The following is a 6,764-nucleotide window of genomic DNA, read 5'->3' on the forward strand; positions in this document are numbered from 1 at the left end:
TTAAACATTTTGAATAGGTGTCTTAACGTAATATATCATGACTTTGGAATAATCTCTTTCACTACTATACATGTTTTGCTAAAAACCATAAGTTAACACAATATATATATATTTCAAAAAAGGCTTTGAAGTCCTAGCAGAAAGATATTACTTAATTAAAGTTACTTAGCTATAGAATGATCATAGTTCCAAAAGTCACAATTGTTAAACAATACTTATTTGAATCAAATTACTTTAAGAAAAAAATTAATTTTTTAGAATATATAAGGGCCAAGCCTTAATCATCATTTTGATTAGACATAAAAATAAAAAGTTTCTAAATTTGAAGAAAATCCATGGCTTCCAAATGTATTAGAAAACTTACACTAGTGATGATGGAATTTTTTATCCTTGTTCTCCTAAACGTTCAGGCTATTGACCTTTCCCCTACGTCTTTTTCTCCCTCTGGATTGCCCATCTTATATTCTCACTCTGAACTTGATGAAGTTAAAGCAACAATACATACATGCTTTGCAGATGGGATTAAAGATTGTGAAAAAACACGGTCACTTCCCAAATTGTCTATACCTCCCTTGTCGGGTTTTGAATCTTGTCTCATTAAAGTTCATGCGTTATGCTGGGCGAAACAACATGGCGAAGAGGAGATGAGTAGCGAGCATTTCATATGCATATTTAGATGCATAACACATCAAAGCGATATTGGGTCCTGTTTCACAAAATGTTATGAAAAACATGTTGAGAACCACGCAGATGTCATTTATAAGCAGAATCCATAGCGTAAGGTCTAGTAAAAAAGTTCTTAACTACTCTCTACTCTCTCTCTCTCTCTCTCTCTCTCTCTCTCTCTCTCTCTCTCCAGCCATTTTTTGGTCTCCAAATTGACTATCTATAATGCAAAGATGGAAGCTATGTTGCAGCTAGTTTATTAGAATACTTATTAATTTTCATTTATAGGGCAAAGATGAAAGTTTTGTTGAACTTTGTTTCTTCTAATTAAATCGTTGCTTGTACTAAAAGTTGACATTTATACATATTTCTAACTTATGTACCATTTAATAATTAGGGGTAAATACATTTTTGACAAAATATTCCATTTTTAGACCCCAAATCTTGTTAAAGGACATAAATACCCTCAAATAAAAAAAATAAACATTAAAAACTTAGAAAAAAAATACAAAATAAAAACTTAAGAACTAGATAATAACAAAACATAAACTTAATAGATTTTTTTTAAAAAAAAGAAAAGAAAAGAAAAGAAAGTGTGGTTGAACAACCCCCATGAATGGTGGATCAGCCACCCAAATGAAGGAGGAGTGGGTGGCTGAACCACTTCAAAAAATTTCTTGGGGATGGATAGGTCACCCTTCAAGCCAATAGGGGGGTGGTCGAGCCATCCCCAACTATTTCGGCCATGCCAAACCACTTAGGGGTGGTCGATCCACCCCCCATGGGTTGGTTTGGCCACCCATTAGTTTTTTTTTTTTTTTTAATTTTTTTTTGGTATTTTGATAGGTTTTTACTTTTTTACTATCTTAATTTTAAGGTATTTTATGTAAATTTTGTTTTTCAATTTAGGGTATTTTCGTTATTTCAAGTTTTTTAACGAGGTTCATTAACGAAATGGGTTTTGGTAAGTAAATAGTAGTCCAATGCGGCGGAAAGTCAAAAGTGTTAGTTCATTGGGCCATGATGAAAAGGCATGGTAGTTCATGGAAAAAAAATGATAATTACCCCTAATAATTAGCTTCAATGAAAGAAATCTAAAACCTAAAAGAAATAAAAGGCGGAATAATAAAATAAGAGAGACAAGAGATTTTACGTGGTTCGGTCTATCACCTACCTCCACAGAGTAAAGCCCAAAGGGCTACATTGTTGCTCTTATTGCTTGGTTAATTTACAATACAAATGATCTCTATTTATAGGGATATAGAGAAAATACAAAATGGTATGTAGAGAGAATATAATCAAATCAGAATTAAATGTATTCAAATCTGATTTGATTATAATCAATTACAATTAATGAGGATTAAATCAAATCCTCCAATATATGAAGAGTACCGTAATATACGGTATCAATATATTCTCTAACATTCCCATGCAAACTCAAGGTGGAAGATTCTGAAATCTTGAGTCTTTTTTTTTTTTTTTTTTAATTTTTTATGTTGGGTCGAATATAACATAGTTTGGAGAACATCTTGCTTTTTCTTCTTCTTCTTCTTCATCTTCCTTCTTTTGCTTCTTCTTCATCTTCCTCCTTCTTCTTCTTCGAGCCAACTGGGGGCTAAATGGGCATGGGCTTAAAATAAGACCACAAATGCCAAAATATAAATAATGGGCTAATTATGGGCCAAATATAAAAGCCAACAATGAGCTGAAATGGACCTGAGTTTGAAACAATACCACAGGAACCAAAAATATATGGGGCCAACTATGGGCTAAAATAAACATGGTTTTGAAACAATACCACATGCCAAAAGATGGGTCAATGACCAAAATAAGGAGCCAACAAAGGGCCAGAATAATATGGGCAACTTGGCCTCTTTTAATGATTTTTTTTTTCTTTCCTGTAAATCGATTTTTTTTTTTCTTTCTTTCTTTTTCTTTTTCTTTTTCTTTTTTTTTTCAAACATTTTCATCTTCACGAGAGTATACATGAATCCCATGTACCATAAAATAACCAAACCTTCCTCTCTCTAATTTTTTTTTTCCTCATACCTTGCATCTGACCTACACAAACTGTCTCCCTCTCATCATTTTTTTTTTTTTTTTGGCCCTTCAACATAAGAACACCAGACTGCCGCACGGCTCGCACCCCTTTACTGAAAAAAAAAAAAAAAAAATCAATACCAGAGATTGCAAGAGCTTGAGAACTTCCGCCGGACTCACCAAAACCACCCGATCATACCAGACCACCTGGAAATTGCCAACAATCACCAGAATCTCCAAACTCGCACCAGAAAAACAGCCCAAAGTATTTTCAAGGCACCAAACCAGATCAAATCGTACACCACATCTCAACGAACTGCACAGAACACCAGAACCGGATTTGTAGAAGAGGACGGCAGCCGTAGAAATGAATGATAGTAAGAACTCATTTGGATCGTTGATTGAATCCAAATCCGTGCGTGAAAACGCATGAGAAATCCATTTGAAAATTGGTTTGTTTTGTTTCCAAAGGAGACAGGGCAAGCACAGGAATTTTTTTTTTTTTTTTTTTTAACAAACCAAAAGAATAAAAAAGAACAGCAATACAAAAAGAAAAGACATCTGCGGGGAAAGGGGATTTTTTTATTTTTTTTTTTGTCAATAATACGCAAAATCTATGGTGAGGAGATCTGCAAAATAATGACTATCAAGAGAAAAATGAAATACAAGAAAACAAAAAATTCCACAGGACCATTGGATCAAACACTGGCGTTAGCCTATAACTCTGTTACCATGAAAGAAATCTAAAACCTAAAAGAAATAAAATGCAGAATAATAAAATAAGAGAGACAAGAGATTTTACGTGGTTCGGTCTATTACCTACATCCACAGAGTAAAGCCCAAAGGGCTACATTGTTGCTCTTATTGCTTGGTTAATTTACAATACAAATGATCTCTATTTATAGGGATATAGAGAAAATACAAAATGGTATATAGAGAGAATATAATCAAATCAGAATTAAATGTATTCAAATCTAATTTGATTATAATCAATTACAATTAATGAGGATTAAATCAAATCCTCCAATACATGGAGAGTACCGTAATATACGGTATCAATATATTCTCTAACATTTAGTACCTAAAGTTATGTCAAACAATATTTTATCATTACCATAACCATTGATTGTCACTCTTTTTCTTTTTCTTTTTCTTTTTTGTTTCTATTAACCAAAAAAATGGATTAGGAATGAAAAATCATGAAATTATAGATCTACAGTTTAAATGGATGGGTGAGATGATGATTACTTGATTGCTTTGGCTATTCTACTTTATGTTTTTGTCCATTAAGAAGAATTTTTCAAATTTTTCTGTTTTTTCTTCCAACTTATAGCCAAGCCTAGTGGTAACAAGCTTTTATGTTTTCTTTTCTTTTCTTGTCATTTGTGCATTAAGCATAATTTTTATCAAATTGACTATTCTACTTAACTTGGTGCATATTTTTCCATATTCTTAACTACTCACTTTATTTATTAAGATGCATTTCACATATAATGCAAGCTATGCTTACAGATTCATATGGAGGCTTTCTCAGGAAATGTGGGAGAGCAAGACTTGCTAGATAGCATTTCCTAGTTGTCCCTCGTTTCAAATAATATTGTTTTGAGTTGTAAAATAATGATAATTCAGGATGTTGTTGTACTTGATTTAATACCGTTGTGTTTTTAATTTTTAAGTTGGTCTATTTTGGACCCAAAACTATGCCATTTGGGAGTTGAATTTTACATGGAATCTGTTGATCTTGTTTTCTTTTTGGAGATTTAAATTTGTCTGTGGTGTATTGAGACCATAAAAATAATATAATGTTCATATAAGATAATATATAAATACTTGTTATTATTATTAAATCCTATTTTTGTTATATATGAATCAATATTTTTATGTAATACTATTATTTAATTACATGTTTTCTCCATTCCATAATTTCCATATTAAAAATAATATAATTTCAATGAATAAATAGTGTGCCCATTGAGGTTAGGTTCAATAGAACTCAATGTTCAACATCCCTCACTCACAAATAATAGGCAAAGTGTAACCTTGTATCCTCTCATCAAATTAATGAATGGCTCTATTCATATAGGTTATATACCATGCGAGCTACCAATGCACTTATGTAATAATAATAATAATAAGGTTTTCAAGAGAACTATTCCAAATTCCATCTACACCAGCTTAACACAACTTCATTGAAAAAATGTCCCATAATGCCCAATAATCATTGGACGACATTGGGCTAAACATTTTTAACGCCTCATAAGTTTCAACTCAAAGCTATGCTCGATACCAAAATAGTAATGTAGCCATGATTATATCACACATTCCAAGAAGTGACATGTAGTACCGCAAATAATTATCAAATGATAATTAGGTCCTAATTAGGAAATTAGGATTTTTTAACTTTTCTTGAGTTGACCGAATCAAGAATGTTCACAGTTCCCACCAGGAACGTTCGTGGTTTCCACTAAGAACATTCGTAGTTTTCCCACCACGAACGATCGTTGACATGTTGTATGTGTGTCGAAAATAGGGCTGGCAAAACGGGTACCCGACACGACCCGTGAAGACCCGCGACCCGTTTAAGCTAGACCCAAACACGACCCGTTTATCTTAACGGGTCGGAGCTCCAGACACGACACGACACGACAATTTCACGGGTCACCCGACACGACCCGTGAAACCCATTTAGCATAATGGGTCATAACGGGTCGGCACGACCCGTTTGACCCGTTTAGACTTCTAACCCTCAAATGAACTACAAACTTCATCATTCATGGCAAAAAAAGAAAGCTAGACTACCTTTTGCAAAGAACAGGCTGCAAATGAGAGTAATATTGCACTAGAGAGAGAAAAAAGAAAATAAGGAAATACAAAATCTTCCATGAAATGACAAAAAAAATGAAGTATTCTTCACAAAAAACTACTAAATTAAAAACAAAAATATCAAATCTGCAATAACGAAAATTAATAAGAAAATATTGTCATTGTAAAAGAAAAAATTAAAAAAATAAAATAGATTTACATAGACTGGCTATCGGAGACAAGAGGGCTTTAACCAGCTTTGACCTCTTCTTTCTTGATCTCTGCTGAAAACCCATACTCTTCTCTTCTTCTTCTAATTTTTGCATCTCACACAGAGTCACGAATCAGCTCTCTCTCTCTCTCACAGATCTGTTCTCTTCTCTCTCACTCAATCTGCTGTGCGACAGGAGAACGAAGGACAGAAGGAGATAAGAAGAAGAAACAAAAAAAAAGGAAAAAAGAAAAAAGAAATAAAAGGAAAAGGGGACAGAAGGAGAACGGAGAAGCTAAAACAATTTTGGCCAAAAAAATCCACAGCCACGTGTGTGGCTGTGGATAAGAGTCATAAGACCAAGTAAGTCTTATTTTATTATTAACTCTACTCTCTTGTAAATTACAATTTTGCCATATTTTATTTTATCTTAATACAATTTTATATTTATTCTCTTTTCTTTTTCTTTTTTTTTTTAAAAACAAAAAATGTTAATCGTGTCTGCGGGTGACCCACCACCCGACCCGCCAGACATAGTTAAACGGGTCATAAACGGGTAGACCCGTTTATGACCCAAACCCATTTAAGGTAGACCCAAACCCGCTAATTTTGTGTCGTGTTCATGTCGGATTGTCGGGTCGTGTCAAAATTGCCAGCCCTAGTCGAAAAGTACATCCCACGCCTTCAACGTGTGTGCTAGATCGTACCATGAACAATCGCGGTCGTACGTCAAATGATCATCTAACCCTAGGTTTTCACAAACGATTGCAATATGTTTGCTAAACGTTCGCAAAAAGCCAAATCATTTGATTCTCATCCACTTAGACCTCCTCACCTATAAATACCCCCTACCCTTGCCCTCTTCACCTCATTTTCGCCCATTTCTATTAGTAAACCCTTGAGTGAGAGTGAGAGGGTGCTTTTGTGAAATTTTGGAGAGAGAGAAGAAGCTCTCTTGGTTTTCATCTTCAAGAGAGGTAACCTCTTTAACCTAACTCGTTTCTTAAGTAATTCTTGCTTTGTTTAGTTAATTTCCGTAGCCTAG

The 6,764-nt window shown here is 33.9% G+C and overlaps 1 long non-coding RNA gene across 1 annotated transcript; it reads left to right on the plus strand.

Moving 5' to 3' along the window:
* Nucleotides 1-297: 297 nt before the first annotated feature.
* Nucleotides 298-4,453, plus strand: LOC133861850 (uncharacterized). Its single transcript, XR_009899083.1, has 2 exons — nt 298-782; nt 4,219-4,453. It is a non-coding gene; the product is annotated as an uncharacterized LOC133861850 (long non-coding RNA).
* The last annotated feature ends 2,311 nt before the right edge of the window (nt 4,454-6,764 follow it).

The sequence above is a fragment of the Alnus glutinosa genome, chromosome 2 (genome assembly GCF_958979055.1).
Source record: "Alnus glutinosa chromosome 2, dhAlnGlut1.1, whole genome shotgun sequence".
Lineage (NCBI taxonomy): Eukaryota > Viridiplantae > Streptophyta > Magnoliopsida > Fagales > Betulaceae > Alnus > Alnus glutinosa.